This window comes from Microcebus murinus, chromosome 15, assembly GCF_040939455.1.
Source record: "Microcebus murinus isolate Inina chromosome 15, M.murinus_Inina_mat1.0, whole genome shotgun sequence".
NCBI lineage: Eukaryota > Metazoa > Chordata > Mammalia > Primates > Cheirogaleidae > Microcebus > Microcebus murinus.
Window position 1 is genome coordinate 75,285,539 of NC_134118.1, and position 8,965 is coordinate 75,294,503.

General features: G+C 55.1%; 1 protein-coding gene across 1 annotated transcript in view; it reads right to left on the reverse strand.

Moving 5' to 3' along the window:
• Nucleotides 1-8,590, reverse strand: part of PALLD (palladin, cytoskeletal associated protein) — a 203,976-nt gene extending 195,386 nt beyond the window's left edge. Inside the window, exon 1 of the mRNA XM_076010738.1 lies at nucleotides 8,446-8,590. The gene's annotated coding sequence lies outside the window, so the exon portion shown is untranslated. The remainder of the gene's footprint in view (nucleotides 1-8,445) is intronic.
• Nucleotides 8,591-8,965: the final 375 nt, after the last annotated feature.

The following is an 8,965-nucleotide window of genomic DNA, read 5'->3' on the forward strand; positions in this document are numbered from 1 at the left end:
AGATTAAATATTAATGGTGCATATGTCATGGGATTATTAGATTAAATACTAATGGTGCATATGTCACGGAATTATTAGATTAAATACTAATGGTGCATATGTCATGGGATTATTAGATTAAATATTAATGGTGTATATGTCATGAAATTATTAGATTAAATACTAATAGTGCAAATGTCATGGGATTATTAGATTAAATATTAATGGTGCATATACCATGGGATTATTAGATTAAATATTAATAGTGAATATGTCATAGGATTATTAGATTAAATATTAATAGTACATATGCCATGGGATTATTAGATTAAACATTAAAGTGCTTACATCATGGGATCATCAGATTAAGGCAGAAAAGGGATATGAAGAGGCTCCACCCGGTGCCCAGCGAAGGCTGTCATTAGTACAGAGGGGATCTCCAAGAGGAGCTGAAATGCAGAACGGCGCGTACCTGCCCGGGTTTTTGGGTGGCCCGCAGTCTGCGCAGGGAGTGCGCGGTGGTGCCGCCCCGCCCGCCAGCCTCCCTACATGCGCTCCTTGGCAAAGAGGAATTTTGCTTTTTCGGCAGATGAAGTTTCTGGGCCATGGCAGGGCGTGTTGGGCGCCCTGACTAGCGGTGCGGCCGACGTCTGTGCCGGCAGTGAGCGCCGGCGCGTGTGCGCTGGAAATCGTGGACGCACGCCGCGCACACGGCCATAAACGGCAGCAAGGCCCTGGCCAGGGGCGCCGTGGCTAGCGGGCTGCGGCCGCTGCTCGCACTGCAGAGCCGGGGCCGCGAGATCCTTGCAGATCCTTAAATACCAAAACCCTCCAAACCGCCTCCTGTGCATTGTCCTCAAGTCAGACGACGGAATCTGGACGCGAGTTCTACCTGAAAGCAACACCTCCACCGCGGTGGCAGACCAGCCTGCTCTCAACTCGACCCAATTAAGGACAGGGTGTAGAGCTTCGCCATAATGCTCTGAGATCCTTGAACACGTCACTTCCCACTAGTACTGGCATTACTCCATACCTCGCCAAGTTACGACGTGGCAGGCAACTGCTCCTTTCAGCAGAGCACGAGCTTCCGTGCACGGACAGCACGCTGAGCCCTCAGGCTGCTCTCCGGCAAGGCCCCCAATGCCCCTTTCCCTGCAGCCCCCGACACTGCCCTGTCTCCCCAAAGAGCTCTCACGTCTGCTGAAAATAAGGCACGGTGTCTACCTGACCCCGCTCAGGAGACTCTCTGGAAATTTCTCTTCAGTGTGGCAGCACAGCAGAGACCGAGGTGGGGGACGCAGGTCCTCCGCGTCTTGTCGGCCTTTGCTGTCCAAGCACGCCGCCGTTTCCCGTCCCTGCATCACTGTCCGGTGTGCTTGGGAGGAAGCGCAGAGTCAAGCTCACCATGCGGGATGCTCACGCCTGAAACACGGGCTAGAAACGGGGCACGCGTGGAGCGTGTCCCCCAAGATGGGGAGTCCCGCCGCGGCCCACGCGGGTCTCCAACCGCCCTACCACTCGGCTTGGAACTAGACCCTTTTTGCGTCTGGACTCCACTTTTCCCTCGATGGAATGCGTGAACACGGATCCAGCCGCGGACCTCTTGCGGGCTTGCTGGGCCCGAAAGGCGGGAGGGGCCCGTGGGCAGGAGGGACGAGCATCTGTGATCCAAGGAACGCGGCATGTCTAGGCGCCCCGGGACCCCAGGACGGGCCCTGTGTGTGGCCACCTGCCGTGCCCCTCACCAGGGAGAGGGCGACAAGACCCGGCTCGAAGAAAGGAGTCGGTGCAGCGCCTGCTGGTCTGGGGGTGCCCTGTCCCCCACCTTGGTCATCCACTGGGGTCTTGGGAGTCACCTGCCCTCACCCAGCCTTAGTTTCTCCATGTGTAAAAGGTGGATAACGTGTTTCTTTGCAAGGGTTTCTTAAGCTAATGGAGCTACAAAGTGGTCTGGAAGTGCAGATGTTGGTCTTTATCAGGTTTCTGAGCCAAAACGAGACCTTGGAGACCCCCACCACTACACCCACAACAGGTGTGGGTGTGGTCACCCACCTGGTGGCCCCGAGCTGCAGGCCTCCTGCAAGGCTCTCTGGCGGTCCCTCACTTTATCCCGAACTCGTAAGCCTGTGCACCCCAGTGCCGGGAGACGGCGACCGGCTCTGCAAACCCCGGAGCCAAGAGGTCAAAGGGCGGTGCAGGGCCCTCGGCCCTGGGGTGGGCGGATTCGGGCGACGGGCTGGAGTCATGGGAAGACAGACGTGGGAGAAGGCCAAGGCCTTTAAGGGGCGGCACCTGGTCCCAAGAGGAGGTGGGGAGGAGAATGCAGCTGCCCCGGGAAGGGGACGGAGGTGCCAGCAGGCCATGCAGGCACAGGGACAAGAAGGGGAGAGGGCGTGTTGGAGCATGAATCGGGATGAGCTCAAAGTCCCTACGTTGGGGCCCTAGCCCACAGGGTGGTGGGCTCAGGCCGGGGGCCATCTGGGGGCCGATGAGGCCCCGTGCACAGGGCTCCGTGAGAGGGACCCGTGCCCGTAGGAAGCAGGCCCACGGGAGCTCGTCAGCCCTTCCCACACGCGAGGTCCCACAAGGAGGAGCCGACTGTGGGCCAGAAACCAGACACCAAATCTGCGCACGCCTTGATCTGGGACTTCCCGGCCTCCAGAGCTGCAAACGACACACTTGTGTTTCCATCGCCCCCCAGTCCTCGGCGTTTGGTGACAGGGGCCCAAACGGACCATGGCACTTGCTGAAGAGGAAGGAGGCGGCCACGCCAGGGCCTGCCAGGGGGCCAGCGGGAACCTGAACCCAGAGGACTGGGCTGCGTTCCGGGCGGGCGAGGCCCGACTGGAAGTATGTAAGGCGTAGACAGAGCGAGACGGACTCGGTTTCCCTCTGCCTCTGCTCCTTAGCAGCCACGCGGTCTCGGGCAAGACACGTGCCTTTTTTAAGACACAGTTTCCAAACGATAAAACCGGGGAGATGTCTCCGCTTCATAACGTTCTTGTGCAGATGTTAGGTGTTTATGTGCCTGCTATGTAGCAAGCGTGGAAGAATGGCCGCAATTCTGACTTGGGCCTGGGAGGGAAATGAAGACAGAATGAAAAGAAACGCCAGGGGCCTTGTGCCTTGTAGGAAAGTGGGAAATTGGCCCGCCGCTGCTAACAGCGATGGGAACTGTTACACAGCACGTTCGCCTACGTTTTCCCCATCTGAATGCTCAGAAGTATTTCACTTTGAAGTAGGTACTGCCAGCCTATTTCACAGATGAGAAATTGAAGCAGAGAAGAAAAAGCCTTGTCCAAGCTGAGTTAAATCTTCTGCCTCCAAGGTCGATGAATTTTTTTTTTTTTTTATAACATCCACTTCATGAAGGTAAAATAGGAAGAACATGGGAGGCTGGTTAGTTCTTTAAATTAGCTCTGAGTAAGGTGAGACTGAACTTTCGACTTGGTCTGCTTCCTGGCAGTCGTCTCGGACAGACCCTTGCTGAGAAGGGTCGCTGGGCCCCGACAGGTGCCCGGCTGGGGGAGCACAGGGCGGGGGGAGCAGCCGGGGCCGGGAGGCGGCTCTCAGCTTCCCTGGCTCCGCGAGGCCCCGTCTCCAGCGGGGAGGCCCTCTCATTCCCAGCCTCCCGCCGGCTTCTCCCATCAAGCAGGGGCAGTCCAAGCACGGCTCTCTAGCCTTCCGCTCCTCACGGCTACCGAAGGAGCAGGATCTCTCTGTTTGCATCTTTCAATAGACACATCACCGTTAATTTGTGGCCACCACTCTCTCCAGGGGCCTCGTAAACTTCAAGATCTTACTGAGCCACTTAGCTCTTTCTGCCCCTTCAGGGAGTAACCATGATCTCTCGTGCAGAGTTGCGTTCCAACCGGCAAAGCACTCGTGTGACTTTCCTACTTCGGATGTCGATCCCATGGGACATCGACCCCCACCCACCGCTGCAGAGCCTAACACAGTGGCTCTCCCAGCTGAACATGAGCTTTGCAGTTCCTCCTCTCTTTCTCACCCCAGAATGCACTCGGACATTCTCCGCCGCCCTTTCCCGCTCCGGGACTGTAAGAAAAGGGCCTGGCGGTTTCTTTTCAAAATCGTTTAGAGAGCGTCTTGCTGGAAGCAAGGAATATGACTAAGTGATTTCTTAAAGTCCCTTCCAGCTGGTGATTCACCAGACGCAGAATTCTAAGCTGGAATGGGCCGTCCTGTTCTGGGCCAAGTGTCTCCTTTTTGCAAACGAGGAGAGTGAGGTCTGTATAGGTTAAAAGTTGGGGGAGCCGCCTACGACAGCGGAAAGAACGTGGGATTTGAAGTTAGAAGTTCTGGCTTTGAGGCCAGACTCTGCCACTCTTGCCGTGTGACCTGAGCAGGCCGCTGGCCGCCAGAGCTCCAGTTGCCTTGTAAAATGAGAGTCGTGCTACCCGCTCCATCTGCTTCCTGGTGTCATTCTGGGATCCTATGGCTTCACATGGAGGGAGGAAATGATAAAGTATAATGCAGTGTTTGATCAACGTGTCGCATTATTAAATAGATGGCTCAAGGTCACACCCTGGCAAAGCCCGGACCCCCAATTCCAGTGTAGTTTGATTTCCGTCACACAACACTGCCTCCCTGACATTTCCCCGATTCTACAGTTAGGACTTTCTCATAAAGCGCCGTGCTAACTTGATCTTTACATGTTTCCCTTGAACGCCCCTGGACACACAAAGACCCACCCTGCAGCCATCCAGACCGGCTCGGATGGGTCACACACAGGTGCCTGTGGAGACGCGGTAGGGAGATCGCATGGAGCCCCCCACGACATCACACGTGACGGCCCCCAGACCCGCGCTGAGACCCCAGACCAAGGGACCGGGCGTGTCCGAGGGCCAGCTTTCCATGTCACTGCTCTGGCTGGCTTCAAAACACCAAACTGAAAGCTGGACCGGGCCATCCAATAGCTTTTAACAGACTATTAGGCGATGGCACAGACCTCTAAAATTGAAATAGGACGAGCATGGACCACACGGCGAAGTGATAACAGACACGTTAAGTTCACGCTGGACAGAGACTGGGGAGCCTGCCCGTCGGCAATGCCGGTTCACTGCACGCACCTGTGGCCGGCCACAGAGGAGACGGCTGGTCGGCCTCACTGATGAGGCAGAGACCCAAGGGACACGTGTTCCCTGCCCCCTGCTCCCCATTGTCACTTTGTGGCATTGGAAAGGACCCACCATGGTTCACGTGGCCCTGCTATTCATCACGGGGGGCACTGAGTCCTCAGGGCTGGAGCAGGGCCGTCTCTCCCAGGCGCCCCAAGCGTGTCCACTATCCGCACGGGCACGCCGCAGCCCCAGCACAGCCGGACAGACGGTCACCTGCTCCGCGGGGCTGACACAGAGACCCTCCCGGTCACCGGCGGGCCTGGGCCTCTTCTCCAGGACGGTCTCTGGCCCTCAGAGAGCACAACACATAAATCCTACTTTTTCTTGTTTGCTTAGACATAAAAAGTTTTCCAAACTTTCAGAAATAACGAGGAGGTCAAGCTTATAATAAATGGGGAGTACAGCTCTGTGCTCTTAAGTAATAAAAAAAATTCGGGGGGGGGGAGAAACACTGGGAGCCAGTTCAGCCAACAATTTCCATGCTGAAAAAAAGTTCCAGTTGGAGCCATGTGGTCTCAATAAAGTAGTAAAATATATTTTCTTTACTCTACACTTCATAGGCCCATAACCTTCCTTTTAAATCATCTCTGACCAGCCCCAAATCACTCTGACCGCAAATCATTTGGTGGCTTTGGTCTCTGGTGATGGAATGTGCCGGAGCAGACGGGAAGTCGCTACCAAGTGGGCTCCGGGGGACCCCCCCACGCCCACCCCCGGCACACAGACCCCGGCAGAGCCTCGCAAAGGCTCCGCGCTGAGATAGCACATGACATCATAGCTCAATCATTCAGGAAAAAACTGCAGCGGCTGCAGAATAGCACAACATGCCACAAGCCACAGCGGGCAGATAAAGCCACAGAGCAGCTTTTCTTAGGAAAACGTTCACAAATACCGCAGGCAGCTGGCAGAGACGCGCGTAATTACATTCGCAGAAACCCATCAGTCCCACCATCCTTGGGGCTGACTGACAAATGGCAAGGTCACCGAAGCCCGTCCTCGAAGTGGAAAAGCCCAGGGGAGCTCAGAGTCTGTGTCACTACGTTTTATAACGTGCGTTACGATTAGACTTGACCCAGCTGTAAAATCATCTGATAGGCTTTGAAAGGATTTCCATGTGAACCAGACCTCCGTAGTAACCTATCTTTAAATTTATAGCTGAAGATTAAGTGCAGCCCAAAGTGTGAGAAATCAATTATTTAATTCATGATTAATGCAAGAGACACTGAAGCTTGTCCTGGGCATAAACAAACCTCAAGCAACTGCCGTCTGCCATCACATCAGAAGGCCCAGTCTTGTATTTTGCAAGTGCCATTGGAGCTTTTGCTTATTTATTTATTTTTTTTAAAGGAGCTGTTCGAAGAGTTAAGTGTACAGACTTTGAAGGTAAATGTATTGTGTGAGCCTTCAGGCACCTCAGAGAAACAAAGTTCAACATGCACTGGCAGAGTACGATTAAAGCTCAAGGGGAGAAAAAAACTGTGCAAATAAAAATGCAATTTTAAAGAGTACTGAAGCATCATCTTACAGTAATTGCTGAAGTGGGAGTTTTAAAGGAGACTATGCAGAACCTTCTATGAGACTAGAAGGATTTGCCTAAAAAGTCTCACGTAGTTTCTAATTTTAGCTCAAGACAGGGATCGCTGCTGCTAATTCTAGTCTGTGACTTCACCAAGAGAAGGGAAACTTTCAATAGCAAAATGGGGGAGAAAAAAAAAAAAGGATCCAGCAAGACCACACAACAAACAAACAACCAAGGAAAACACTGCAGTGATCAAAGTAGGTCTCTTCCCCAAGGGGGCCATGAAAAATTACATAGTAGCTATAGGCACTAATGTCTAGCAGCTATGATCTGTTCAGAAACATGTTATTTTATAGCCTGGTAACATATCTGGCAACAATCTTTCCCCTCGGACACCCAGGGACAACGTTCCCATTTCAGCTGGGGGTGGGGAAAGCTCACACGCATGCTCACAGCATCTCCACGCAGGCTCCGCAGCCATGGCGGGGAGAAAAATGCAAGCGTCTTGGGTTACTGAAAATAACCTGTTTGCATTCTGTGGGCAATTATAAGCTAGAACTTGCTTCTTAAAATCGCTGGGTTCAGCAGAGATTTCCTAGGGCTTTATCGGCAACAGAAATAAGCAAGCGCTTGATGTTAAATGACATTCCAGCATCCTGATGCTTTCCTTAATCATCAGAAAGTGGAAACCAGGCAGGTCCTTGGAGGACACCCCCCCTTCCCCGGGGGGTCCTCCCCCCAGTCCTCCCCCCCTTCACAGCACCTGCCCTCTCTTTCCACAGTAGCCCACCTGCCCAGAGAGGGAGAGGAGACCTCAAGTCGGCACCCCGGGGTGCTCTGGGGCCAGGCCCTTCCTGCCAGTGGTGCAGGTAGATCGGAGGAAATCTCTCTTTAAAAGTCACGCTGGTCACTTCTGGTGTAGATAATTTCAGGAATTCACCAAAAACGGGGAATCTATAAAACAGCGTCAGCAATGCAAGGGAATGGGGAAAGCCGGTATTTCGGTTTAGTCTTTGCAGGGTGAGGAGTCCTCAGGAATGCATTCTTCCCTTCTAGTCCCTTCCCGCCTGCCACTGGCTCTCCAAACCGCAGCCAGCCAACTCCAGAGAACAACAGGCGCCGGGCCAAAGCGCTTCCAGGGGGAAAGAAAACCAAGCGAGCAGCGAGCAGCGTCTGATTTGTCAGACAAAGGACGGCAGTCCAGTGAAACCCAGGAAAACAAACAAACAAACAAATAAACAAGCAAATAACTTTCAGGCACCCGAAGAGCTGGTGTGGAAACTCCCAGATTTCTCATGGGGAAACCCAGCAGAACCTTTGGAGAGAGACAGCGCTCACCCAGCAGCCCAGCAGCGCTGGCTGTCAGAAGCCGGGGCTTTGTGCAAGTTTCCCTCTGTCTGCGCCAGGGAGGGAGCAGATCACAAAGAAGCCAGGGCGCACACCCGCCCGCCGCGCACACCGTGCACGTACCCACAGGAAAGAGGAGCTTCTCCAAAAGTACCGGGTTTTTTTTAATGGAAATAAAAGGCGGGGGTGGGGGTGGGGGCAGAAAATTCAACCTCACGCCTCTCTCCCCTCCCCCACCGCAACTCTGGCGACCTGAGTCCCGGGAGGAGCAGGACTCCCGCAGGAGGGGCTGCGGGGAGGGCCCGGGAACAGCGGGCAGAAGACGCATTCCCAGCCCTCCGCAAGGCGACGCCCCAACCGGACCTTCCCGCGAGGGAGAGGGAGCCACGGTCGGTCGGTCCGGGAAAGTGCCAAGTCTGACTTCCCGAGCCTCTGCGTGCGTTCAACGCTGGCACTTACCACTTGGGCAGAGAACACCCCCTTCCCCCGAGAAGCTCCCCTGGGGGGTCTCCGAGCTCGCGCCCGTCCCCGCGTGCAGCCTCTGCGCTCCCGGCAGCCTAGTCTGCAGCGCGGCGAGACGGACCGGCCCGGTGCGCCCAGGGCGCGTGTGCGCCGAGAGGGTGTGTCCTGCGCCGAGCGCCGCTAGTGGCCAGAAATAGCTCCCGCGCTGCGCCCCTGCCCGCGTCACTCGTCACTCATCACTGGTAGGGGGCTCCGGCTCTGCCCAGGGGCGGGGGCGGGAAGACAGCCACCCGGGGAGGAGATGACAAGCACGGCCCACCTAGGGTTTCTTAAAAGTATCATATGCAGAGCAATGACAGGCCTTTATCTTGCTCCTGTGCTTAACCACTGCGGTCCTGTCCGGTGCTCACCGCCCCGACACCTCGCCCGCAGCCGCACGCACAGTCCGCACGGTGGTCTGCGCTGTGCATTGACGACGCGTCCGCTTTGCTCTTGTGTGATGAGGAAAGCTTGAAAG